Source organism: Hypanus sabinus, chromosome 1 (genome assembly GCF_030144855.1).
Source record: "Hypanus sabinus isolate sHypSab1 chromosome 1, sHypSab1.hap1, whole genome shotgun sequence".
NCBI lineage: Eukaryota > Metazoa > Chordata > Chondrichthyes > Myliobatiformes > Dasyatidae > Hypanus > Hypanus sabinus.
Window position 1 is genome coordinate 53,448,366 of NC_082706.1, and position 25,979 is coordinate 53,474,344.

Sequence of the window (25,979 nt, forward strand, 5' to 3'; positions counted from 1 at the left end):
CCCGGAGGATGGTCTCTGTGTGTAAGTGCCTCTCTCTTCCCCTCATTCACTACTCCCCGAGGAAGGTCTCTGTTTGTGACTGACTCTCTCTTCCCCTCACTCACTACTCCCCGATGAAGGTCTCTGTGTGTGAGTGACTCTCTCTTCCCCTCACTCACTACTCCCGGAGGAAGGTCTCTCTGTGGTAGTGTCTCTCTTCCCCTCACTCACTATGCCCCGAGGAGGCTTTCTGTGTGTGAGTGTCTCTCTCTTCCCCTCACTCACTACTCCCCGAGGAAGGTCTCTGTGTTTGAGTGTCTCTCTCTTCCCCTCACACACTACTCCCCGAGGAAGGTCTCTGTGTGTGACTGACTCTCTCTTCCCCTCACTCACTACTCCCCGAGGAAGGTCTCTGTGTGTGAGTGACTCTCTCTTCCCCTCACTCACTACTCCCGGAGGATGGTCTCTGTGTTTGAGTGTCTCTCTCTTCCCCTCACACACTACTCCCCGAGGAAGGTCTCTGTCTCTGTGTGTGACTGACTCTCTCTTCCCCTCACTCACTACTCCCCGAGGAAGGTCTCTGTGTGTTGGTGACTCTCTCTTCCCCTCACTCACTACTCCCGGAGGAAGGTCTCTCTGTGGTAGTGTCTCTCTTCCCCTCACTCACTATGCCCCGAGGAGGGTTTCTGTGTGTGAGTGTCTCTCTTTTCCCCTCACTCACTACTCCCCGAGGAAGGTCTCTGTGTGTGAGTGTCTCTCTCTTCCCCTCAATCACTACTCCCCGAGAAAGGTCTCTGTGTGTGAGTGTCTCTCTTCCCCTCACTCACTACTCCCCGAGGAAGGTCTCTGTGTGTGAGCGTCTCTCTCTTCCCCTCACTCACTACTCCCCGGGAAAGGTCTCTGAGTGTGAGTGTCTCTCTTCCCCTCACTCACTACTCCCCGAGGAAGGACTCTGTGTGTGAGTGTCTCTCTTCCACTCACTCACTACTCCCGGAGGAAGGTCTCTGTGTGTGAGTGTATCTCTCTGCCTCTCACTCACTGCGCCCCGAGGAAGGTCTCTGAGTGTGAGTGTCTCTCTCTTCCCCTCACTCACTACTCCCGGAGGAAGGTCTCTGTGTGTGAGTGTCTCTCTATTCCCCTCACTCAATACTCCCCGAGGAAGGTCTCAGTGTGTGAGCGTCTCTCTCTTCCCCTCACTCACTACTCCCCGAGGAAGGTCTCTTTGTGTGAGTGTCTCTCTCTTCCCCTCACTCACTACTCCCCGAGGAAGGTCTCTGTGTGTGAGCGTCTCTCTCTTCCCCTCACTCACTACTCCCCGAGGAAGGTCTCTTTGTGTGAGTGTCTCTCTCTTCCCCTCACTCACTACTCCCCGAGGAAGGTCTCTGTGTGTGAGCGTCTCTCTCTTCCCATCACTCACTACTCCCTGAGGAAGGTCTCTGTGTGTGAGTGACTCTCTCTTCCCCTCACTCACTACTCCCCGAGGAAGGTCTCTTTGTGTGAGTGTCTCTCTCTTCCCCGCACTCACTACTCCCCGAGGAAGGTCTCTGTGTGTGAGCGTCTCTCACCCCTCACTCACTACTCCCCGAGGAAGGTCTCTTTGTGTGAGTGTCTCTCTCTTCCCCTCACTCACTACTCTCCGAGAAACGTCTCTGTGTGTGAGTGTCTCTCTCCCCTCACTCACTACTCCCCGAGGAAGGTCTCTTTGTGTGAGTGTGTCTCTCTTCCACTCACTCACTACTCCCCGAGGAAGGTCTCTGTTTGTGTGGGACTCTCTCTTCCCCTCACTCACTACTCCCTGAGGAAGGACTCTGTGTGTGAGGGTCTCTCCCTTCCCCTCACTCACTACTCCCCGAGAAAGGTCTCTGTGTGTGAGTGTCTCTCTTCCCCTCACTCACTACTCCCCGAGGAAGGACTCTGTGTGTGAGTGCCTCTCTCTTCCCCTCACTCACTACTCCCCGAGGAAGGTCTCTGTGTGTGAGTGCCTCTCTCTTCCCCTCACTCACTACTCCCCGAGGAAGGTCTCTGTGTGTGAGCGTCTCTCTCTTCCCCTCACTCACTACTCCCCGAGGAAGGTCTCTTTGTGTGAGTGTCTCTCTCTTCCCCTCACTCACTACTCCCCGAGGAAGGTCTCTGTGTGTGAGCGTCTCTCTCTTCCCATCACTCACTACTCCCTGAGGAAGGTCTCTGTGTGTGAGTGACTCTCTCTTCCCCTCACTCACTACTCCCCGAGGAAGGTCTCTTTGTGTGAGTGTCTCTCTCTTCCCCGCACTCACTACTCCCCGAGGAAGGTCTCTGTGTGTGAGCGTCTCTCACCCCTCACTCACTACTCCCCGAGGAAGGTCTCTGTGTGTGAGCGTCTCTCTCTTCCCCTCACTCACAACTCCCCGGGAAAGGTCTCTGAGTGTGAGTGTCTCTCTTCCCCTCACTCACTACTCCCCGAGGAAGGACTCTGTGTGTGAGTGTCTCTCTTCCACTCACTCACTACTCCCGGAGGAAGGTCTCTGTGTGTGAGTGTATCTCTCTGCCTCTCACTCACTGCGCCCCGAGGAAGGTCTCTGAGTGTGAGTGTCTCTCTCTTCCCCTCACTCACTACTCCCGGAGGAAGGTCTCTGTGTGTGAGTGTCTCTCTATTCCCCTCACTCAATACTCCCCGAGGAAGGTCTCAGTGTGTGAGCGTCTCTCTCTTCCCCTCACTCACTACTCCCCGAGGAAGGTCTCTTTGTGTGAGTGTCTCTCTCTTCCCCTCACTCACTACTCCCCGAGGAAGGTCTCTGTGTGTGAGCGTCTCTCTCTTCCCCTCACTCACTACTCCCCGAGGAAGGTCTCTTTGTGTGAGTGTCTCTCTCTTCCCCTCACTCACTACTCCCCGAGGAAGGTCTCTGTGTGTGAGCGTCTCTCTCTTCCCATCACTCACTACTCCCTGAGGAAGGTCTCTGTGTGTGAGTGACTCTCTCTTCCCCTCACTCACTACTCCCCGAGGAAGGTCTCTTTGTGTGAGTGTCTCTCTCTTCCCCGCACTCACTACTCCCCGAGGAAGGTCTCTGTGTGTGAGCGTCTCTCACCCCTCACTCACTACTCCCCGAGGAAGGTCTCTTTGTGTGAGTGTCTCTCTCTTCCCCTCACTCACTACTCCCCGAGGAAGGTCTCTGTGTGTGAGTGTCTCTCTCTTCCCCTCACTCACTACTCTCCGAGAAACGTCTCTGTGTGTGAGTGTCTCTCTCCCCTCACTCACTACTCCCCGAGGAAGGTCTCTTTGTGTGAGTGTGTCTCTCTTCCACTCACTCACTACTCCCCGAGGAAGGTCTCTGTTTGTGTGGGACTCTCTCTTCCCCTCACTCACTACTCCCTGAGGAAGGACTCTGTGTGTGAGGGTCTCTCCCTTCCCCTCACTCACTACTCCCCGAGAAAGGTCTCTGTGTGTGAGTGTCTCTCTTCCCCTCACTCACTACTCCCCGAGGAAGGACTCTGTGTGTGAGTGCCTCTCTCTTCCCCTCACTCACTACTCCCCGAGGAAGGTCTCTGTGTGTGAGTGCCTCTCTCTTCCCCTCACTCACTACTCCCCGAGGAAGGTCTCTGTGTGTGAGCGTCTCTCTCTTCCCCTCACTCACTACTCCCCGAGGAAGGTCTCTTTGTGTGAGTGTCTCTCTCTTCCCCTCACTCACTACTCCCCGAGGAAGGTCTCTGTGTGTGAGCGTCTCTCTCTTCCCATCACTCACTACTCCCTGAGGAAGGTCTCTGTGTGTGAGTGACTCTCTCTTCCCCTCACTCACTACTCACCGAGGAAGGTCTCTTTGTGTGAGTGTCTCTCTCTTCCCCGCACTCACTACTCCCCGAGGAAGGTCTCTGTGTGTGAGCGTCTCTCACCCCTCACTCACTACTCCCCGAGCAATGTCTCTTTGTGTGAGTGTCTCTCTCTTCCCCTCACTCACTACTCTCCGAGAAACGTCTCTGTGTGTGAGTGTCTCTCTCCCCTCACTCACTACTCCCCGAGGAAGGTCTCTTTGTGTGAGTGTGTCTCTCTTCCACTCACTCAGTACTCCCCGAGGAAGGTCTCTGTTTGTGTGGGACTCTCTCTTCCCCTCACTCACTACTCCCTGAGGAAGGACTCTGTGTGTGAGGGTCTCTCCCTTCCCCTCACTCACTACTCCCCGAGAAAGGTCTCTGTGTGTGAGTGTCTCTCTTCCCCTCACTCACTACTCCCCGAGGAAGGACTCTGTGTGTGAGTGCCTCTCTCTTCCCCTCACTCACTACTCCCCGAGGAAGGTCTCTGTGTGTGAGTGCCTCTCTCTTCCCCTCACTCACTACTCCCGGAGGAAGGTCTCTGTGTGTGATCGCCTCTCTCTTCCCCTCACTCACAACTCCCCGAAGAAGGTCTCTTTGTGTGAGTGTCTCTCTCTTCCCCTCACTCACTGCTCCCCGAGAAAGGTCTCTGTTTGTGAGTGACTCTCTCTTCCCCTCACTCTCTACTCCCCGAGAAAGGTCTCTGTGTGTGAGTGTCTGTCTTCCCCTCACTCACCACTCCCCGAGGAAGGTCTCTGTGTGTGAGTGACTCTCTCTTCCCCTCACTCTCTACTCCCCGAGAAAGGTCTCTGTGTGTGAGTGTCTCTCTTCCCCTCACTCACTACTCCCCGAGGAAGGTCTCTGTGTGTGAGCGTCTCTCTCTTCCCCTCACTCACTACTCCCCGAGGAAGGTCTCTGTGTCTGAGAGTCTCTGTCTTCCCCTCAATCGCTACTCCCCGGGGAAGGTCTCTGAGTGTGAGTGCCTCTCTCTTCCGCTCACTCACTACTCCCGGAGGAAGGTCTCTGTGTGTGAGTGCCTCTCTCTACCCCTCACTCATACCTCCCCGAGAAAGGTCTCTGTGTGTGAGTGTCTCTCTTCCCCTCACTCACCACTCCCCGAGGAAGGTCTCTGTGTGTGAGCGTCTCTGTCTTCCCCTCAATCACTACTCCCCGGGGAAGGTCTCTGAGTGTGAGTGCCTCTATCTTCCCCTCCCTCACTACTCCCGGAGGATGGTCTCTGTGTGTAAGTGCCTCTCTCTTCCCCTCATTCACTACTCCCCGAGGAAGGTCTCTGTGTGTGACTGACTCTCTCTTCCCCTCACTCACTACTCCCCGATGAAGGTCTCTGTGTGTGAGTGACTCTCTCTTCCCCTCACTCACTACTCCTGGAGGAAGGTCTCTCTGTGGTAGTGTCTCTCTTCCCCTCACTCACTATGCCCCGAGGAGGCTTTCTGTGTGTGAGTGTCTCTCTCTTCCCCTCACTCACTACTCCCCGAGGAAGGTCTCTGTGTTTGAGTGTCTCTCTCTTCCCCTCACACACTACTCCCCGAGGAAGGTCTCTGTGTGTGACTGACTCTCTCTTCCCCTCACTCACTACTCCCCGAGGAAGGTCTCTGTGTGTGAGTGACTCTCTCTTCCCCTCACTCACTACTCCCGGAGGATGGTCTCTGTGTTTGAGTGTCTCTCTCTTCCCCTCACACACTACTCCCCGAGGAAGGTCTCTGTCTCTGTGTGTGACTGACTCTCTCTTCCCCTCACTCACTACTCCCCGAGGAAGGTCTCTGTGTGTTGGTGACTCTCTCTTCCCCTCACTCACTACTCCCGGAGGAAGGTCTCTCTGTGGTAGTGTCTCTCTTCCCCTCACTCACTATGCCCCGAGGAGGGTTTCTGTGTGTGAGTGTCTCTCTTTTCCCCTCACTCACTACTCCCCGAGGAAGGTCTCTGTGTGTGAGTGTCTCTCTCTTCCCCTCAATCACTACTCCCCGAGAAAGGTCTCTGTGTGTGAGTGTCTCTCTTCCCCTCACTCACTACTCCCCGAGGAAGGTCTCTGTGTGTGAGCGTCTCTCTCTTCCCCTCACTCACTACTCCCCGGGAAAGGTCTCTGAGTGTGAGTGTCTCTCTTCCCCTCACTCACTACTCCCCGAGGAAGGACTCTGTGTGTGAGTGTCTCTCTTCCACTCACTCACTACTCCCGGAGGAAGGTCTCTGTGTGTGAGTGTATCTCTCTGCCTCTCACTCACTGCGCCCCGAGGAAGGTCTCTGAGTGTGAGTGTCTCTCTCTTCCCCTCACTCACTACTCCCGGAGGAAGGTCTCTGTGTGTGAGTGTCTCTCTATTCCCCTCACTCAATACTCCCCGAGGAAGGTCTCAGTGTGTGAGCGTCTCTCTCTTCCCCTCACTCACTACTCCCCGAGGAAGGTCTCTTTGTGTGAGTGTCTCTCTCTTCCCCTCACTCACTACTCCCCGAGGAAGGTCTCTGTGTGTGAGCGTCTCTCTCTTCCCCTCACTCACTACTCCCCGAGGAAGGTCTCTTTGTGTGAGTGTCTCTCTCTTCCCCTCACTCACTACTCCCCGAGGAAGGTCTCTGTGTGTGAGCGTCTCTCTCTTCCCATCACTCACTACTCCCTGAGGAAGGTCTCTGTGTGTGAGTGACTCTCTCTTCCCCTCACTCACTACTCCCCGAGGAAGGTCTCTTTGTGTGAGTGTCTCTCTCTTCCCCGCACTCACTACTCCCCGAGGAAGGTCTCTGTGTGTGAGCGTCTCTCACCCCTCACTCACTACTCCCCGAGGAAGGTCTCTTTGTGTGAGTGTCTCTCTCTTCCCCTCACTCACTACTCTCCGAGAAACGTCTCTGTGTGTGAGTGTCTCTCTCCCCTCACTCACTACTCCCCGAGGAAGGTCTCTTTGTGTGAGTGTGTCTCTCTTCCACTCACTCACTACTCCCCGAGGAAGGTCTCTGTTTGTGTGGGACTCTCTCTTCCCCTCACTCACTACTCCCTGAGGAAGGACTCTGTGTGTGAGGGTCTCTCCCTTCCCCTCACTCACTACTCCCCGAGAAAGGTCTCTGTGTGTGAGTGTCTCTCTTCCCCTCACTCACTACTCCCCGAGGAAGGACTCTGTGTGTGAGTGCCTCTCTCTTCCCCTCACTCACTACTCCCCGAGGAAGGTCTCTGTGTGTGAGTGCCTCTCTCTTCCCCTCACTCACTACTCCCGGAGGAAGGTCTCTGTGTGTGATCGCCTCTCTCTTCCCCTCACTCACAACTCCCCGAAGAAGGTCTCTTTGTGTGAGTGTCTCTCTCTTCCCCTCACTCACTGCTCCCCGAGAAAGGTCTCTGTTTGTGAGTGACTCTCTCTTCCCCTCACTCTCTACTCCCCGAGAAAGGTCTCTGTGTGTGAGTGTCTGTCTTCCCCTCACTCACCACTCCCCGAGGAAGGTCTCTGTGTGTGAGTGACTCTCTCTTCCCCTCACTCTCTACTCCCCGAGAAAGGTCTCTGTGTGTGAGTGTCTCTCTTCCCCTCACTCACTACTCCCCGAGGAAGGTCTCTGTGTGTGAGCGTCTCTCTCTTCCCCTCACTCACTACTCCCCGAGGAAGGTCTCTGTGTCTGAGAGTCTCTGTCTTCCCCTCAATCGCTACTCCCCGGGGAAGGTCTCTGAGTGTGAGTGCCTCTCTCTTCCGCTCACTCACTACTCCCGGAGGAAGGTCTCTGTGTGTGAGTGCCTCTCTCTACCCCTCACTCATACCTCCCCGAGAAAGGTCTCTGTGTGTGAGTGTCTCTCTTCCCCTCACTCACCACTCCCCGAGGAAGGTCTCTGTGTGTGAGCGTCTCTGTCTTCCCCTCAATCACTACTCCCCGGGGAAGGTCTCTGAGTGTGAGTGCCTCTATCTTCCCCTCCCTCACTACTCCCGGAGGATGGTCTCTGTGTGTAAGTGCCTCTCTCTTCCCCTCATTCACTACTCCCCGAGGAAGGTCTCTGTGTGTGACTGATTCTCTCTTCCCCTCACTCACTACTCCCCGATGAAGGTCTCTGTGTGTGAGTGACTCTCTCTTCCCCTCACTCACTACTCCCGGAGGAAGGTCTCTCTGTGGTAGTGTCTCTCTTCCCCTCACTCACTATGCCCCGAGGAGGCTTTCTGTGTGTGAGTGTCTCTCTCTTCCCCTCACTCACTACTCCCCGAGGAAGGTCTCTGTGTTTGAGTGTCTCTCTCTTCCCCTCACACACTACTCCCCGAGGAAGGTCTCTGTGTGTGACTGACTCTCTCTTCCCCTCACTCACTACTCCCCGAGGAAGGTCTCTGTGTGTGAGTGACTCTCTCTTCCCCTCACTCACTACTCCCGGAGGATGGTCTCTGTGTTTGAGTGTCTCTCTCTTCCCCTCACACACTACTCCCCGAGGAAGGTCTCTGTCTCTGTGTGTGACTGACTCTCTCTTCCCCTCACTCACTACTCCCCGAGGAAGGTCTCTGTGTGTTGGTGACTCTCTCTTCCCCTCACTCACTACTCCCGGAGGAAGGTCTCTCTGTGGTAGTGTCTCTCTTCCCCTCACTCACTATGCCCCGAGGAGGGTTTCTGTGTGTGAGTGTCTCTCTTTTCCCCTCACTCACTACTCCCCGAGGAAGGTCTCTGTGTGTGAGTGTCTCTCTCTTCCCCTCAATCACTACTCCCCGAGAAAGGTCTCTGTGTGTGAGTGTCTCTCTTCCCCTCACTCACTACTCCCCGAGGAAGGTCTCTGTGTGTGAGCGTCTCTCTCTTCCCCTCACTCACTACTCCCCGGGAAAGGTCTCTGAGTGTGAGTGTCTCTCTTCCCCTCACTCACTACTCCCCGAGGAAGGACTCTGTGTGTGAGTGTCTCTCTTCCACTCACTCACTACTCCCGGAGGAAGGTCTCTGTGTGTGAGTGTATCTCTCTGCCTCTCACTCACTGCGCCCCGAGGAAGGTCTCTGAGTGTGAGTGTCTCTCTCTTCCCCTCACTCACTACTCCCGGAGGAAGGTCTCTGTGTGTGAGTGTCTCTCTATTCCCCTCACTCAATACTCCCCGAGGAAGGTCTCAGTGTGTGAGCGTCTCTCTCTTCCCCTCACTCACTACTCCCCGAGGAAGGTCTCTTTGTGTGAGTGTCTCTCTCTTCCCCTCACTCACTACTCCCCGAGGAAGGTCTCTGTGTGTGAGCGTCTCTCTCTTCCCCTCACTCACTACTCCCCGAGGAAGGTCTCTTTGTGTGAGTGTCTCTCTCTTCCCCTCACTCACTACTCCCCGAGGAAGGTCTCTGTGTGTGAGCGTCTCTCTCTTCCCATCACTCACTACTCCCTGAGGAAGGTCTCTGTGTGTGAGTGACTCTCTCTTCCCCTCACTCACTACTCCCCGAGGAAGGTCTCTTTGTGTGAGTGTCTCTCTCTTCCCCGCACTCACTACTCCCCGAGGAAGGTCTCTGTGTGTGAGCGTCTCTCACCCCTCACTCACTACTCCCCGAGGAAGGTCTCTTTGTGTGAGTGTCTCTCTCTTCCCCTCACTCACTACTCTCCGAGAAACGTCTCTGTGTGTGAGTGTCTCTCTCCCCTCACTCACTACTCCCCGAGGAAGGTCTCTTTGTGTGAGTGTGTCTCTCTTCCACTCACTCACTACTCCCCGAGGAAGGTCTCTGTTTGTGTGGGACTCTCTCTTCCCCTCACTCACTACTCCCTGAGGAAGGACTCTGTGTGTGAGGGTCTCTCCCTTCCCCTCACTCACTACTCCCCGAGAAAGGTCTCTGTGTGTGAGTGTCTCTCTTCCCCTCACTCACTACTCCCCGAGGAAGGACTCTGTGTGTGAGTGCCTCTCTCTTCCCCTCACTCACTACTCCCCGAGGAAGGTCTCTGTGTGTGAGTGCCTCTCTCTTCCCCTCACTCACTACTCCCGGAGGAAGGTCTCTGTGTGTGATCGCCTCTCTCTTCCCCTCACTCACAACTCCCCGAAGAAGGTCTCTTTGTGTGAGTGTCTCTCTCTTCCCCTCACTCACTGCTCCCCGAGAAAGGTCTCTGTTTGTGAGTGACTCTCTCTTCCCCTCACTCTCTACTCCCCGAGAAAGGTCTCTGTGTGTGAGTGTCTGTCTTCCCCTCACTCACCACTCCCCGAGGAAGGTCTCTGTGTGTGAGTGACTCTCTCTTCCCCTCACTCTCTACTCCCCGAGAAAGGTCTCTGTGTGTGAGTGTCTCTCTTCCCCTCACTCACTACTCCCCGAGGAAGGTCTCTGTGTGTGAGCGTCTCTCTCTTCCCCTCACTCACTACTCCCCGAGGAAGGTCTCTGTGTCTGAGAGTCTCTGTCTTCCCCTCAATCGCTACTCCCCGGGGAAGGTCTCTGAGTGTGAGTGCCTCTCTCTTCCGCTCACTCACTACTCCCGGAGGAAGGTCTCTGTGTGTGAGTGCCTCTCTCTACCCCTCACTCATACCTCCCCGAGAAAGGTCTCTGTGTGTGAGTGTCTCTCTTCCCCTCACTCACCACTCCCCGAGGAAGGTCTCTGTGTGTGAGCGTCTCTGTCTTCCCCTCAATCACTACTCCCCGGGGAAGGTCTCTGAGTGTGAGTGCCTCTATCTTCCCCTCCCTCACTACTCCCGGAGGATGGTCTCTGTGTGTAAGTGCCTCTCTCTTCCCCTCATTCACTACTCCCCGAGGAAGGTCTCTGTGTGTGACTGATTCTCTCTTCCCCTCACTCACTACTCCCCGATGAAGGTCTCTGTGTGTGAGTGACTCTCTCTTCCCCTCACTCACTACTCCCGGAGGAAGGTCTCTCTGTGGTAGTGTCTCTCTTCCCCTCACTCACTATGCCCCGAGGAGGCTTTCTGTGTGTGAGTGTCTCTCTCTTCCCCTCACTCACTACTCCCCGAGGAAGGTCTCTGTGTTTGAGTGTCTCTCTCTTCCCCTCACACACTACTCCCCGAGGAAGGTCTCTGTGTGTGACTGACTCTCTCTTCCCCTCACTCACTACTCCCCGAGGAAGGTCTCTGTGTGTGAGTGACTCTCTCTTCCCCTCACTCACTACTCCCGGAGGATGGTCTCTGTGTTTGAGTGTCTCTCTCTTCCCCTCACACACTACTCCCCGAGGAAGGTCTCTGTCTCTGTGTGTGACTGACTCTCTCTTCCCCTCACTCACTACTCCCCGAGGAAGGTCTCTGTGTGTTGGTGACTCTCTCTTCCCCTCACTCACTACTCCCGGAGGAAGGTCTCTCTGTGGTAGTGTCTCTCTTCCCCTCACTCACTATGCCCCGAGGAGGGTTTCTGTGTGTGAGTGTCTCTCTTTTCCCCTCACTCACTACTCCCCGAGGAAGGTCTCTGTGTGTGAGTGTCTCTCTCTTCCCCTCAATCACTACTCCCCGAGAAAGGTCTCTGTGTGTGAGTGTCTCTCTTCCCCTCACTCACTACTCCCCGAGGAAGGTCTCTGTGTGTGAGCGTCTCTCTCTTCCCCTCACTCACTACTCCCCGGGAAAGGTCTCTGAGTGTGAGTGTCTCTCTTCCCCTCACTCACTACTCCCCGAGGAAGGACTCTGTGTGTGAGTGTCTCTCTTCCACTCACTCACTACTCCCGGAGGAAGGTCTCTGTGTGTGAGTGTATCTCTCTGCCTCTCACTCACTGCGCCCCGAGGAAGGTCTCTGAGTGTGAGTGTCTCTCTCTTCCCCTCACTCACTACTCCCGGAGGAAGGTCTCTGTGTGTGAGTGTCTCTCTATTCCCCTCACTCAATACTCCCCGAGGAAGGTCTCAGTGTGTGAGCGTCTCTCTCTTCCCCTCACTCACTACTCCCCGAGGAAGGTCTCTTTGTGTGAGTGTCTCTCTCTTCCCCTCACTCACTACTCCCCGAGGAAGGTCTCTGTGTGTGAGCGTCTCTCTCTTCCCCTCACTCACTACTCCCCGAGGAAGGTCTCTTTGTGTGAGTGTCTCTCTCTTCCCCTCACTCACTACTCCCCGAGGAAGGTCTCTGTGTGTGAGCGTCTCTCTCTTCCCATCACTCACTACTCCCTGAGGAAGGTCTCTGTGTGTGAGTGACTCTCTCTTCCCCTCACTCACTACTCCCCGAGGAAGGTCTCTGAGTGTGAGTGTCTCTCTCTTCCCCTCACTCACTACTCCCCGAGGAAGGTCTCTGTGTGTGACTGACTCTCTCTTCCCCTCACTCACTACTCCCCGAGGAAGGTCTCTGTGTGTGAGTGACTCTCTCTTCCCCTCACACACTACTCCCCGAGGAAGGTCTCTGTCTCTGTGTGTGACTGACTCTCTCTTCCCCTCACTCACTACTCCCCGAGGAAGGTCTCTGTGTGTTGGTGACTCTCTCTTCCCCTCACTCACTATGCCCCGAGGAGGGTTTCTGTTTGTGAGTGTCTCTCTCTTCCCCTCACTCACTACTCCCCGAGGAAGGTCTCTGTGTGTGAGTGTCTCTCTCTTCCCCTCAATCACTACTCCCCGAGAAAGGTCTCTGTGTGTGAGTGTCTCTCTTCCCCTCACTCACTACTCCCCGAGGAAGGTCTCTGTGTGTGAGCGTCTCTCTCTTCCCCTCACTCACTACTCCCCGGGAAAGGACTCTGTGTGTGAGTGTCTCTCTTCCACTCACTCACTACTCCCGGAGGAAGGTCTCTGTGTGTGAGTGTATCTCTCTGCCTCTCACTCACTGCGCCCCGAGGAAGGTCTCTGAGTGTGAGTGTCTCTCTCTTCCCCTCACTCACTACTCCCCGAGGAAGGTCTCTGTGTGTGAGTGTCTCTCTATTCCCCTCACTCAATACTCCCCGAGGAAGGTCTCAGTGTGTGAGCGTCTCTCTCTTCCCCTCACTCACTACTCCCCGAGGAAGGTCTCTTTGTGTGAGTGTCTCTCTCTTCCCCTCACTCACTACTCCCCGAGGAAGGTCTCTGTGTGTGAGCGTCTCTCTCTTCCCCTCACTCACTACTCCCCGAGGAAGGTCTCTTTGTGTGAGCGTCTCTCTCTTCCCATCACTCACTACTCCCTGAGGAAGGTCTCTGTGTGTGAGTGACTCTCTCTTCCCCTCACTCACTACTCCCCGAGGAAGGTCTCTGAGTGTGAGTGTCTCTCTCTTCCCCTCACTCACTACTCCCCGAGGAAGGTCTCTGTGTGTGACTGACTCTCTCTTCCCCTCACTCACTACTCCCCGAGGAAGGTCTCTGTGTGTGAGTGACTCTCTCTTCCCCTCACTCACTACTCCCGGAGGAAGGTCTCTCTGTGGTAGTGATTCTCTCCCCCTCACTCACTATGCCCCGAGGAGGGTTTCTGTGTGTGAGTGTCTCTCTCTTCCCCTCACTCTCTACTCCCCGAGGAAGGACTCTGTGTGTGAGGGTCTCTCCCTTCCCCTCACTCACTACTCCCCGAGGAAGGTCTCTGTGTGTGAGCGTCTCTCTCTTAACCCTCACTCACAACTCCCCGAGGAAGGTCTCTGTGTGTGAGTGTCTCTCTCTTCCCCTTACTCACTACTCCCCGTGGAAGGTCTCTTTGTGTTAGTGTCTCTCTCTTCCCCCCACTCACAACTCCCCGAGGAAGGTCTCTGTGTGTGAGTGACTCTCTCTTCCCCTCACTCACAACTCCCCGAGGAAGGTCTCTGTGTGTGAGTGTCTCTCTCTTCCCCTCACTCACTACTCCCCGAGGAAGGTCTCTGTGTGTGAGTGTCTCCCTTCACCTCACTCACTACTCCCCGAGGAAGGTCTCAGTGTGTGAGTGACTCTCTCTTCCCCTCACTCACTACTCCCCGAGGAAGGTCTCTGTGTGTGAGTGTCTCTCTTCCCCTCACTCACTACTCCCCGAGGAAGGGCTCTGTGTGTGATCGCCTCTCTCTTCCCCTCACTCACAACTCCCCGAGGAAGGTCTCTTTGTGTGAGTGTCTCTCTCTTCCCCTGACTCACTACTCCCCGAGGAAGGACTCTGTGTGTGAGTGTCTCTCTTCCCCTCACTCACTACTCGCTGAGGAAGGTCTCTGTGTGTCAGTGCCTCTCTCTTCCCCTCACTCACTAGTCAACGAGGAAGGACACTCTGTGTGAGTGACTCTCTCTTCCCCTCACTCACTACTCCCCGAGGAAGGTCTCTGTGTGTGAGTGACTCTCTCTTCCCCTCACTCACTACTCCCCGAGGAAGGTCTCTGTGTGTGAGTGACTCTCTCTTCCCCTCACACACTACTCCCCGAGGAAGGTCTCTGTCTCTGTGTGTGACTGACTCTCTCTTCCCCTCACTCACTACTCCCCGAGGAAGGTCTCTGTGTGTTGGTGACTCTCTCTTCCCCTCACTCACTACTCCCGGAGGAAGGTCTCTCTGTGGTAGTGTCTCTCTTCCCCTCACTCACTATGCCCCGAGGAGGGTTTCTGTTTGTGAGTGTCTCTCTCTTCCCCTCACTCACTACTCCCCGAGGAAGGTCTCTGTGTGTGAGTGTCTCTCTCTTCCCCTCAATCACTACTCCCCGAGAAAGGTCTCTGTGTGTGAGTGTCTCTCTTCCCCTCACTCACTACTCCCCGAGGAAGGTCTCTGTGTGTGAGCGTCTCTCTCTTCCCCTCACTCACTACTCCCCGGGAAAGGTCTCTGAGTGTGAGTGTCTCTCTTCCCCTCACTCACTACTCCCCGAGGAAGGACTCTGTGTGTGAGTGTCTCTCTTCCACTCACTCACTACTCCCGGAGGAAGGTCTCTGTGTGTGAGTGTATCTCTCTGCCTCTCACTCACTGCGCCCCGAGGAAGGTCTCTGAGTGTGAGTGTCTCTCTCTTCCCCTCACTCACTACTCCCCGAGGAAGGTCTCTGTGTGTGAGTGTCTCTCTATTCCCCTCACTCAATACTCCCCGAGGAAGGTCTCAGTGTGTGAGCGTCTCTCTCTTCCCCTCACTCACTACTCCCCGAGGAAGGTCTCTTTGTGTGAGTGTCTCTCTCTTCCCCTCACTCACTACTCCCCGAGGAAGGTCTCTGTGTGTGAGCGTCTCTCTCTTCCCCTCACTCACTACTCCCCGAGGAAGGTCTCTTTGTGTGAGCGTCTCTCTCTTCCCATCACTCACTACTCCCTGAGGAAGGTCTCTGTGTGTGAGTGACTCTCTCTTCCCCTCACTCACTACTCCCCGAGGAAGGTCTCTGAGTGTGAGTGTCTCTCTCTTCCCCTCACTCACTACTCCCCGAGGAAGGTCTCTGTGTGTGACTGACTCTCTCTTCCCCTCACTCACTACTCCCCGAGGAAGGTCTCTGTGTGTGAGTGACTCTCTCTTCCCCTCACTCACTACTCCCGGAGGAAGGTCTCTCTGTGGTAGTGATTCTCTCCCCCTCACTCACTATGCCCCGAGGAGGGTTTCTGTGTGTGAGTGTCTCTCTCTTCCCCTCACTCTCTACTCCCCGAGGAAGGACTCTGTGTGTGAGGGTCTCTCCCTTCCCCTCACTCACTACTCCCCGAGGAAGGTCTCTGTGTGTGAGCGTCTCTCTCTTAACCCTCACTCACAACTCCCCGAGGAAGGTCTCTGTGTGTGAGTGTCTCTCTCTTCCCCTTACTCACTACTCCCCGTGGAAGGTCTCTTTGTGTTAGTGTCTCTCTCTTCCCCCCACTCACAACTCCCCGAGGAAGGTCTCTGTGTGTGAGTGACTCTCTCTTCCCCTCACTCACAACTCCCCGAGGAAGGTCTCTGTGTGTGAGTGTCTCTCTCTTCCCCTCACTCACTACTCCCCGAGGAAGGTCTCTGTGTGTGAGTGTCTCCCTTCACCTCACTCACTACTCCCCGAGGAAGGTCTCAGTGTGTGAGTGACTCTCTCTTCCCCTCACTCACTACTCCCCGAGGAAGGTCTCTGTGTGTGAGTGTCTCTCTTCCCCTCACTCACTACTCCCCGAGGAAGGGCTCTGTGTGTGATCGCCTCTCTCTTCCCCTCACTCACAACTCCCCGAGGAAGGTCTCTTTGTGTGAGTGTCTCTCTCTTCCCCTGACTCACTACTCCCCGAGGAAGGACTCTGTGTGTGAGTGTCTCTCTTCCCCTCACTCACTACTCGCTGAGGAAGGTCTCTGTGTGTCAGTGCCTCTCTCTTCCCCTCACTCACTAGTCAACGAGGAAGGACACTCTGTGTGAGTGACTCTCTCTTCCCCTCACTCACTACTCCCCGAGGAAGGTCTCTGTGTGTGAGTGACTCTCTCTTCCCCTCACTCACTACTCCCGGAGGAAGGTCTCTCTGTGGTAGTGATTCTCTCCCCCTCACTCACTATGCCCCGAGGAGGGTTTCTGTGTGTGAGTGTCTCTCTCTTCCCCTCACTCTCTACTCCCCGAGGAAGGACTCTGTGTGTGAGGGTCTCTCCCTTCCCCTCACTCACTACTCCCCGAGGAAGGTCTCTGTGTGTGAGCGTCTCTCTCTTAACCCTCACTCACAACTCCCCGAGGAAGGTCTCTGTGTGTGAGTGTCTCTCTCTTCCCCTTAGTCACTACTCCCCGTGGAAGGTCTCTTTGTGTTAGTGTCTCTCTCTTCCCCCCACTCACAACTCCCCGAGGAAGGTCTCTGTGTGTGAGTGTCTCTCTTCCCCTCACTAACTACTCCCCGAGGAAGGGCTCTGTGTGTGATCGCCTCTCTCTTCCCCTCACTCACAACTCCCCGAGGAAGGTCTCTGTGTGTGATCGCCTCTCTCTTCCCCTCACTCACTACTCGCTGAGGAAGGTCTCTGTGTGTGAGTGCCTCTCTGTTCCCCTCACTCACTACTCAACGAGGAAGGACTCTCTGTGTGAGTGACTCTCTCTCCCCTCACTCACTACTCCCCGAGGAAGGTCTCTGTGTGTGAGTGCCTCTCTGTTCCCCTCACTCACTACTCAACGAGGAAGGACTCTCTGTGTGAGTGACTCTCCCTTCCCCTCACTCACTACTCCCCGAGGAAGGTCTCTGTGTGTGAGTGACTCTCTCTTCCCCTCACTCACTACTCCCCGAGGAAGGTCTCACAGTGTGAGTGTCTCTCTCTTCCCCTCACTCAATACTCCCTGAGGAAGGTCTCTGTGTGTGAGTGACTCTCTCTTCCCCTCACTCACTACTCCCCGAGGAAGGTCTCACAGTGTGAGTGTCTCTCTCTTCCCCTCAATCACTAGTCCCCGAGAAACGTCTCTGTGTGTGAGTGTCTCTCTCCCCTCACTCACTACTCCCCGAGGAAGGTCTCTTTGTGTGAGTGTCTCTCTCTTCCCCTCACTCACTACTCCCCGAGGAAGGTCTCTGTGTGTGAGCGTCTCTCACCCCTCACTCACTACTCCCCGAGGAAGGTCTCTTTGTGTGAGTGTCTCTCTCTTCCCCTCACTCAATACTCCCCGAGGAAGGACTCTGTGTGTGAGGGTCTCTCCCTTCCCCTCACTCACTACTCCCCGAGAAAGGTCTCTGTGTGTGAGTGTCTCTCTTCCCCTCACTCACTACTCCCCGAGGAAGGACTCTGTGTGTGAGTGCCTCTCTCTTCCCCTCACTAACAACTCCCCGAGGAAGGTCTCTGTGTGTGAGTGCCTCTCACTTCCCCTCACTCATACCTCCCCAAGGAAGGTCTCTGTGTGTGAGTGACTCTCTCTTCCCCTCACTCACCACTCCCCAAGGAAGATCTCTGTGTGTGAGTGACTCTCTCTTCCCCTCACTCACTACTCCCCGAGAAAGGTCTCTGTGTGTGAGTGTCTCTCTTCCCCTCACTCACCACTCCCCGAGGAAGGTCTCTGTGTGTGAGCGTCTCTGTCTTCCCCTCAATCACTACTCCCCGGGGAAGGTCTCTGAGTGTGAGTGCCTCTCTCTTCCCCTCACTCACTACTCCCGGAGGAAGGTCTCTGTGTGTGAGTGCCTCTCTCTTTTCCTCATTCATAACTCCCCAAGGAAGGTCTCTGTGTGTGAGTGTCTCTCTCTTCCCCTCACTCACTTCTCCCCGAGGAAGGTCTCTGTGTGTGAATGACTCTATCTTCCCCTCACTCACTACTCCCGGAGGATGGTCTCTGTGTGTGAGTGCCTCTCTCTTCCCCTCACTCACTACTCCCGGAGGAAGGTCTCTGTGTGTGAATGATTCTATCTTCCCCTCACTCACTACTCCTGGAGGATGGTCTCTGTGTGTGAGTGCCTCTCTCTTCCCCTCACTCACTACTCCCAGAGGAAGGTCTCTGTGTGTGAGTGTCTCTCTCTTCCCCTCACTCACTACTCCACGAGGAAGGGCTCTGTGTGTGAGAGTCTCTCACGTCCCCTCACTCACTACTCCCCAAGGAAGGTCTCTGTGTGAGCGTGTCTCTCTCTTCCCCTCACTCACTACTCCCCAAGGAAGGTCTCTGTGTGTGATCGCCTCTCTCTTCCCCGCACTCACTACTCCCCGAGGAAGGTCTCTTTGTGTGAGTGTCTCTCTCTTCCCCTCACTCACTACTCCACGAGGAAGATCTCTGTGTGTGTGCATCTCTCTCTTCCCCTCACTCACTACTCCCCAAGGAAGGTCTCTGTGTGTGAGTGTCTCTGTCTTCCCCTCACTCACTACTCCCCGAGGAAGGTCTCTGTGTGTGAGTGTCTCTCTCTTCCCCTCACTCACTAGTCGCTGAGGAAGGTCTCTGTGTGTGAGTGACTCTCTCTTCCCCTCACTCACTACTCCCGGAGGAAGGTCTCTGTGTGTGAGTGCCTCTCTCTTCCCCTCACTCATAACTCCCCAAGGAAGGTCTCTGTGTGTAAGTTTCTCTCTCTTCCTCTCACTCACTACTCCCCGAGGAAGGTCTCTGTGTGTGAATGACTCTATCTTCCCCTCACTCACTACTCCCGGAGGATGGTCTCTGTGTGTGAGTGCCTCTCTCTTCCCCTCACTGACTACTCCCGGAGGAAGGTCTCTGTGTGTGAATGACTCTATCTTCCCCTCACTCACTACTCCCGGAGGATGGTCTCTGTGTGTGAGTGCCTCTCTCTTCCCCTCACTCACTACTCCCAGAGGAAGGTCTCTTTGTGTGAGTGTCTCTCTCTTCCCCTCACTCACTACTCCCCGGGAAAGGTCTCTGAGTGTGAGTGTCTCTCTTCCCCTCACTCACTACTCCCCGAGGAAGGACTCTGTGTGTGAGTGTCTCTCTTCCACTCACTCACTACTCCCGGAGGAAGGTCTCTGTGTGTGAGTGTATCTCTCTGCCTCTCACTCACTGCGCCCCGAGGAAGGTCTCTGAGTGTGAGTGTCTCTCTCCTCCCCACACTCACTACTCCCCGAGGAAGGTCTCTGTGTGTGAGTGTCTCTCTATTCCCCTCACTCAATACTCCCCGAGGAAGGTCTCAGTGTGTGAGCGTCTCTCTCTTCCCCTCACTCACTACTCCCCGAGGAAGGTCTCTTTGTGTGAGTGTCTCTCTCTTCCACTCACTCACTACTCCCCGAGGAAGGTCTCTGTGTGTGAGCGTCTCTCTCTTCCCCTCACTCACTACTCCCCGAGGAAGGTCTCTTTGTGTGAGTGTCTCTCTCTTCCCCACTCACTACTCCCCGAGGATGGTCTCTGTGTGTGAGCGTCTCTCTCTTCCCATCACTCACTACTCCCTGAGGAAGGTCTCTGTGTGTGAGTGACTCTCTCTTCCCCTCACTCACTACTCCCCGAGGAAGGTCTCTGAGTGTGAGTGTCTCTCTCTTCCCCTCACTCACTACTCCCCGAGGAAGGTCTCTGTGTGTGACTGACTCTCTCTTCCCCTCACTCACTACTCCCCGAGGAAGGTCTCTGTGTGTGAGTGACTCTCTCTTCCCCTCACTCACTACTCCCGGAGGAAGGTCTCTCTGTGGTAGTGATTCTCTCCCCCTCACTCACTATGCCCCGAGGAGGGTTTCTGTGTGTGAGTGTCTCTCTCTTCCCCTCACTCTCTACTCCCCGAGGAAGGACTCTGTGTGTGAGGGTCTCTCCCTTCCCCTCACTCACTACTCCCCGAGGAAGGTCTCTGTGTGTGAGCGTCTCTCTCTTAACCCTCACTCACAACTCCCCGAGGAAGGTCTCTGTGTGTGAGTGTCTCTCTCTTCCCCTTACTCACTACTCCCCGTGGAAGGTCTCTTTGTGTTAGTGTCTCTCTCTTCCCCCCACTCACAACTCCCCGAGGAAGGTCTCTGTGTGTGAGTGACTCTCTCTTCCCCTCACTCACAACTCCCCGAGGAAGGCCTCTGTGTGTGAGTGTCTCTCTCTTCCCCTCACTCACTACTCCCCGAGGAAGGTCTCAGTGTGTGAGTGTCTCCCTTCACCTCACTCACTAATCCCCGAGGAAGGTCTCAGTGTGTGAGTGACTCTCTCTTCCCCTCACTCACTACTCCCCGAGGAAGGTCTCTGTGTGTGAGTGTCTCTCTTCCCCTCACTCACTACTCCCCGAGGAAGGGCTCTGTGTGTGATCGCCTCTCTCTTCCCCTCACTCACAACTCCCCGAGGAAGGTCTCTGTGTGTGATCGCCTCTCTCTTCCCCTCACTCACTACTCCCAGAGGAAGGTCTCTTTGTGTGAGTGTCTCTCTCTTCCCCTCACTCACTACTCCCAGAGGAAGGTCTCTGCGTGTGAGAGTCTCTCTCTTCCCGTTACTCATTACTCCCCGAGGAAGGTCTCTTTGTGTTAGTGTCTCTCTCTTCCCCTCACTCACTACTCCCCGAGGAAGGACTCTGTGTGTGAGTGTCTCTCCCTTCCCCTCACTCACTACTCCCCGAGGAAGATCTCTGTGTGTGAGTGTCTCTGTCTTCCCCTCACTCACTACTCTCGGAGGAAGGTCTCTGTGTGTGAGTGTCTCTCTCTTCCCCTCACTCACTACTCCCCGAGGAAGGACTCTGTGTGTGAGTGTCTCTCCCTTCCCCTCACTCACTGCTCCCCGAGGAAGGTCTCTGTGTGTCAGTGTCTCTCTCTTCCCCTCACTCACTACTCCCCGAGAAAGGTCTCTGTGTGTGAGTGACTCTCTCTTCCCCTCACTCACTACTCCCCGAGGAAGGTCTCTTTGTGTGAGTGTCTCTCTCTTCCCCTCACTCACTACTCCCCGAGGAAGGTCTCTTTGTGTGAGTGTCTCTCTCTTCCCCTCACTCACTACTCCCCGAGGAAGGTCTCTGTGTGTGAGTGACTCTCTCTTCCCCTCACTCACTACTCCCCGAGGAAAGTCTCTGTGTTTGAGTGACTCTCTCTTCCCATCACTCACTACTCCCTGAGGAAGGTATCTGTGTGTGAGTGCCTCTCTCTTCCCCTCACTCACTACTCCCCGAGGAAGGTCTCTGAGTGTGAGTGCCTCTCTCTTCCCCTCACTCACTACTTCCTGAGGAAGGTCTCTGTGTGTGAGCGTCTCTCTCTTCCCCTCACTCACTACTCCCCGAGGAAGGTCTCTGTGTGTGAGTGACTCTCTCTTCCCCTCACTCACCACTCCCCGAGGAAGGTCTCTGTGTGTGAGTGTCTCTCTCTTCCCCTCACTCACTACTCCCCGAGGAAGGTCTCTGTTTGTGAGTGCCTCTCTCTTCCCCTCACTCACTACTCCCGGAGGAATGTCTCTGTGTGTGAGTGTATCTCTCAGCCTCTCACTCACTACTCCCCGAGGAAGGTCTCTGTGTGTGAGCTTCTCTCTCTTCCCCTCACTCACTACTCCCCGAGGAAGGTCTCGTTGTGTTAGTGTCTCTCTCTTCCCCGCACTCACTACTCCCAGAGGAAGGTCTCTTTGTGTGAGTGTCTCTCTCTTCCCCTCACTCACTACTCCCCGAGGAAGGTCTCTTTGTGTGAGTGTCTCTCTCTTCCCCTCACTCACTACTCCCCGAGGAAGGTCTCTTTGTGTGAGTGTCTCTCTCTTCCCCTCACTCACCACTCCCCGAGGAAGGTCTCTGTGTGTGAGTGCCTCTCTCTTCCCCTCACTCACTACTCCCGGAGGAAGGTCTCTGTGTGTGAGTCTATCTCTCAGCCTCTCACTCACTACTCAACGAGGAAGGACTCTCTGTGTGAGTGACTCTCTCTTCCCCTCACTCACTACTCCCCGAGGAAGGTCTCTGTGTGTGAGTGACTCTCTCTTCCCCTCACTCACTACTCCCCGAGGAAGGTCTCACAGTGTGAGTGTCTCACTCTTCCCCTCACTCACTACTCCCCGAGGAAGGTCTCTGTGTGTGAGCGTCTCTCTCTTCCCCTCACTCACTACTCGCTGAGGAAGGTCTCTGTGTGTGAGTGCCTCTCTCTTCCCCTCACTCACTACTCCCCAAGGAAGGTCTCTGTGTGTGAGTGCCTCTCTCTTCCCCTCACTCACTACTCAAAGAGGAAGGACTCTCTGTGTGAGTGACTCTCTCTTCCCCTCACTCACTACTCCCTGAGGAAGGTCTCTGTGTGTGAGTGAATCTTTTCCCCTCACTCACTACTCCCCGAGGAAGGTCTCACAGTGTGAGTGTCTCTATCTTCCCCGCAATCACTACTCCCCGAGGAAGGTCTCAGTGTGTGAGTGTCTCTCTCTTCCCCTCAATCACTACTCCCCGAGAAAGGTCTCTGTGTGTGAGTGTCTCTCTTCCCCTCACTCACTACTCCCCGAGGAAGGACTCTGTGTGTGAGTGCCTCTCTCTTCCCCTCACTAACAACTCCCCGAGGAAGGTCTCTGTGTGTGAGTGCCTCTCTCTTCCCCTCACTCATACCTCCCCAAGGAAGGTCTCTGTGTGTGAGTGACTCTCTCTTCCCCTCACTCACCACTCCCCAAGGAAGGTCTCTGTGTGTGAGTGACTCTCTCTTCCCCTCACTCACTACTCCCCGAGAAAGGTCTCTGTGTGTGAGTGTCTCTCTTCCCCTCACTCACCACTCCCCGAGGAAGGTCTCTGTGTGTGAGCGTCTCTGTCTTCCCCTCAATCACTACTCCCCGGGGAAGGTCTCTGAGTGTGAGTGCCTCTCTCTTCCCCTCACTCACTACTCCCGGAGGAAGGTCTCTGTGTGTGAGTGCCTCTCTCTTCCCCTCATTCATAACTCCCCAAGGAAGGTCTCTGTGTGTGAGTGTCTCTCTCTTCCCCTCACTCACTTCTCCCCGAGGAAGGTCTCTGTGTGTGAATGACTCTATCTTCCCCTCACTCACTACTCCCGGAGGATGGTCTCTGTGTGTGAGTGCCTCTCTCTTCCCCTCACTCACTACTCCCGGAGGAAGGTCTCTGTGTGTGAATGATTCTATCTTCCCCTCACTCACTACTCCTGGAGGATGGTCTCTGTGTGTGAGTGCCTCTCTCTTCCCCTCACTCACTACTCCCCGAGGAAGGTCTCTGTGTGTGAGCGTCTCTCTCTTCCCCTCACTCACTACTCGCTGAGGAAGGTCTCTGTGTGTGAGTGCCTCTCTCTTCCCCTCACTCACTACTCCCCAAGGAAGGTCTCTGTGTGTGAGTGCCTCTCTCTTCCCCTCACTCACTACTCAAAGAGGAAGGACTCTCTGTGTGAGTGACTCTCTCTTCCCCTCACTCACTACTCCCTGAGGAAGGTCTCTGTGTGTGAGTGAATCTTTTCCCCTCACTCACTACTCCCCGAGGAAGGTCTCACAGTGTGAGTGTCTCTATCTTCCCCGCAATCACTACTCCCCGAGGAAGGTCTCAGTGTGTGAGTGTCTCTCTCTTCCCCTCAATCACTACTCCCCGAGAAAGGTCTCTGTGTGCGAGTGTCTCTCTCTTCCCCTCACTCACTACTCCCCGAGGAAGGTCTCTGTGTGTGAGTGGCTCTCTCTTCCCCTCACTCACTACTCCCTGAGGAAGGTCTCTGAGTGTGAGTGTCTCTCTTCCCCTCACTCACTACTCCCCGAGGAAGGTCTCTGTGTGTGAGTGACTTTCTCTTCCCCTCACTCACCACTCCCCGAGGAAGGTCTCAGTGTGTGAGTGTCTCTCTCTTCCCCTCAATCACTACTCCCCGAGAAAGGTCTCTGTGTGCGAGTGTCTCTCTCTTCCCCTCACTCACTACTCCCCGAGGAAGGTCTCTGTGTGTGAGTGGCTCTCTCTTCCCCTCACTCACTACTCCCTGAGGAAGGTCTCTGAGTGTGAGTGTCTCTCTTCCCCTCACTCACTACTCCTGGAGGAAGATCTCTGTGTGTGAGTGTCTCTCTCTTCCCCTTACTCACTACTCCCCGAGGAAGGTCTCTTTGTGTTAGTGTCTCTCTCTTCCCCTCACTCACTACTCCCCGAGGAAGGACTCTGTGTGTGAGTGTCTTTCCCTTCCCCTCACTCACTACTCCCCGAGGAAGGTCTCTGTGTGTGAGTGTCTCTCTCTTCACCTCAATCACTACTCCCCGAGAAAGGTCTCTGTGTGTGAGTGTCTCTCTCTTCACCTCAATCACTACTCCCCGAGGAAGGTCTCTGTGTGTGAGTGACTCTCTCTTCCCCTCACTCACTACTCCCCGAGGAAGGTCTCTGTGTGTGAGTGTCTCTCTTCCCCTCACTCACTACTCCCCGAGGAAGAGCTCTGTGTGTGATCGCCTCTCTCTTCCCCTCACTCACAACTCCCCGAGGAAGGTCTCTGTGTGTGATCGCCTCTCTCTTCCCCTCACTCACAACTCCCCGAGGAAGGTCTCTTTGTGTGAGTGTCTCTCTCTTCCCCTGACTCACTACTCCCCGAGGAAGGACTCTGTGTGTGAGTGTCTCTCTTCCCCTCACTCACTACTCGCTGAGGAAGGTCTCTGTGTGTGAGTGCCTCTCTGTTCCCCTCACTCACTACTCAACGAGGAAGGACTCTCTGTGTGAGTGACTCTCTCTTCCCCTCACTCACTACTCCCCGAGGAAGGTCTCTGTGTGTGAGTGACTCTCTCTTCCCCTCACTCACTACTCCCCGAGGAAGGTCTCACAGTGTGAGTGTCTCTCTCTTCCCCTCACTCAATACTCCCTGAGGAAGGTCTCTGTGTGTGAGTGACTCTCTCTTCCCCTCACTCACTACTCCCCGAGGAAGGTCTCACAGTGTGAGTGTCTCTCTCTTCCCCTCAATCACTAGTCCCCGAGAAACGTCTCTGTGTGTGAGTGTCTCTCTCCCCTCACTCACTACTCCCCGAGGAAGGTCTCTTTGTGTGAGTGTCTCTCTCTTCCCCTCACTCACTACTCCCCGAGGAAGGTCTCTGTGTGTGAGCGTCTCTCACCCCTCACTCACTACTCCCCGAGGAAGGTCTCTTTGTGTGAGTGTCTCTCTCTTCCCCTCACTCAATACTCCCCGAGGAAGGACTCTGTGTGTGAGGGTCTCTCCCTTCCCCTCACTCACTACTGCCCGAGAAAGGTCTCTGTGTGTGAGTGTCTCTCTTCCCCTCACTCACTACTCCCCGAGGAAGGACTCTGTGTGTGAGTGCCTCTCTCTTCCCCTCACTAACTACTCCCCGAGGAAGGTCTCTGTGTGTGAGTGCCTCTCTCTTCCCCTCACTCACTACTCCCGGAGGAAGGTCTCTGTGTGTGATCGCCTCTCTCTTCCCCTCACTCACAACTCCCCGAGGAAGGTCTCTTTGTGTGAGTGTCTCTCTCTTCCCCTCACTCACTGCTCCCCGAGAAAGGTCTCTGTGTGTGAGTGACCCTCTCTTCCCCTCACTCTCTACTCCCCGAGAAAGGTCTCTGTCTGTGGGTGTCTCTCTTCCCCTCACTCACCACTCCCCGAGGAAGGTCTCTGTGTGTGAGTGACTCTCTCTTCCCCTCACTTTCTACTCCCCGAGAAAGGTCTCTGTGTGTGAGTGTCTCTCTTCCCCTCACTCACGACTCCCCGAGGAAGGTCTCTGTGTGTGAGCGTCTCTCTCTTCCCCTCACTCACAACTCCCCGAGGAAGGTCTCTGTGTGTGAGCGTCTCTGTCTTCCCCTCAATCGCTACTCCCCGGGGAAGGTCTCTGAGTGTGAGTGCCTCTCTCTTCCCCTCACTCACTACTCGCTGAGGAAGGTCTCTGTGTGTGAGTGCCTCTCTCTTCCCCTCACTCACTACTCCCCAAGGAAGGTCTCTGTGTGTGAGTGCCTCTCTCTTCCCCTCACTCACTACTCAAAGAGGAAGGACTCTCTGTGTGAGTGACTCTCTCTTCCCCTCACTCACTACTCCCTGAGGAAGGTCTCTGTGTGTGAGTGAATCTTTTCCCCTCACTCACTACTCCCCGAGGAAGGTCTCACAGTGTGAGTGTCTCTATCTTCCCCGCAATCACTACTCCCCGAGGAAGGTCTCAGTGTGTGAGTGTCTCTCTCTTCCCCTCAATCACTACTCCCCGAGAAAGGTCTCTGTGTGCGAGTGTCTCTCTCTTCCCCTCACTCACTACTCCCCGAGGAAGGTCTCTGTGTGTGAGTGGCTCTCTCTTCCCCTCACTCACTACTCCCTGAGGAAGGTCTCTGAGTGTGAGTGTCTCTCTTCCCCTCACTCA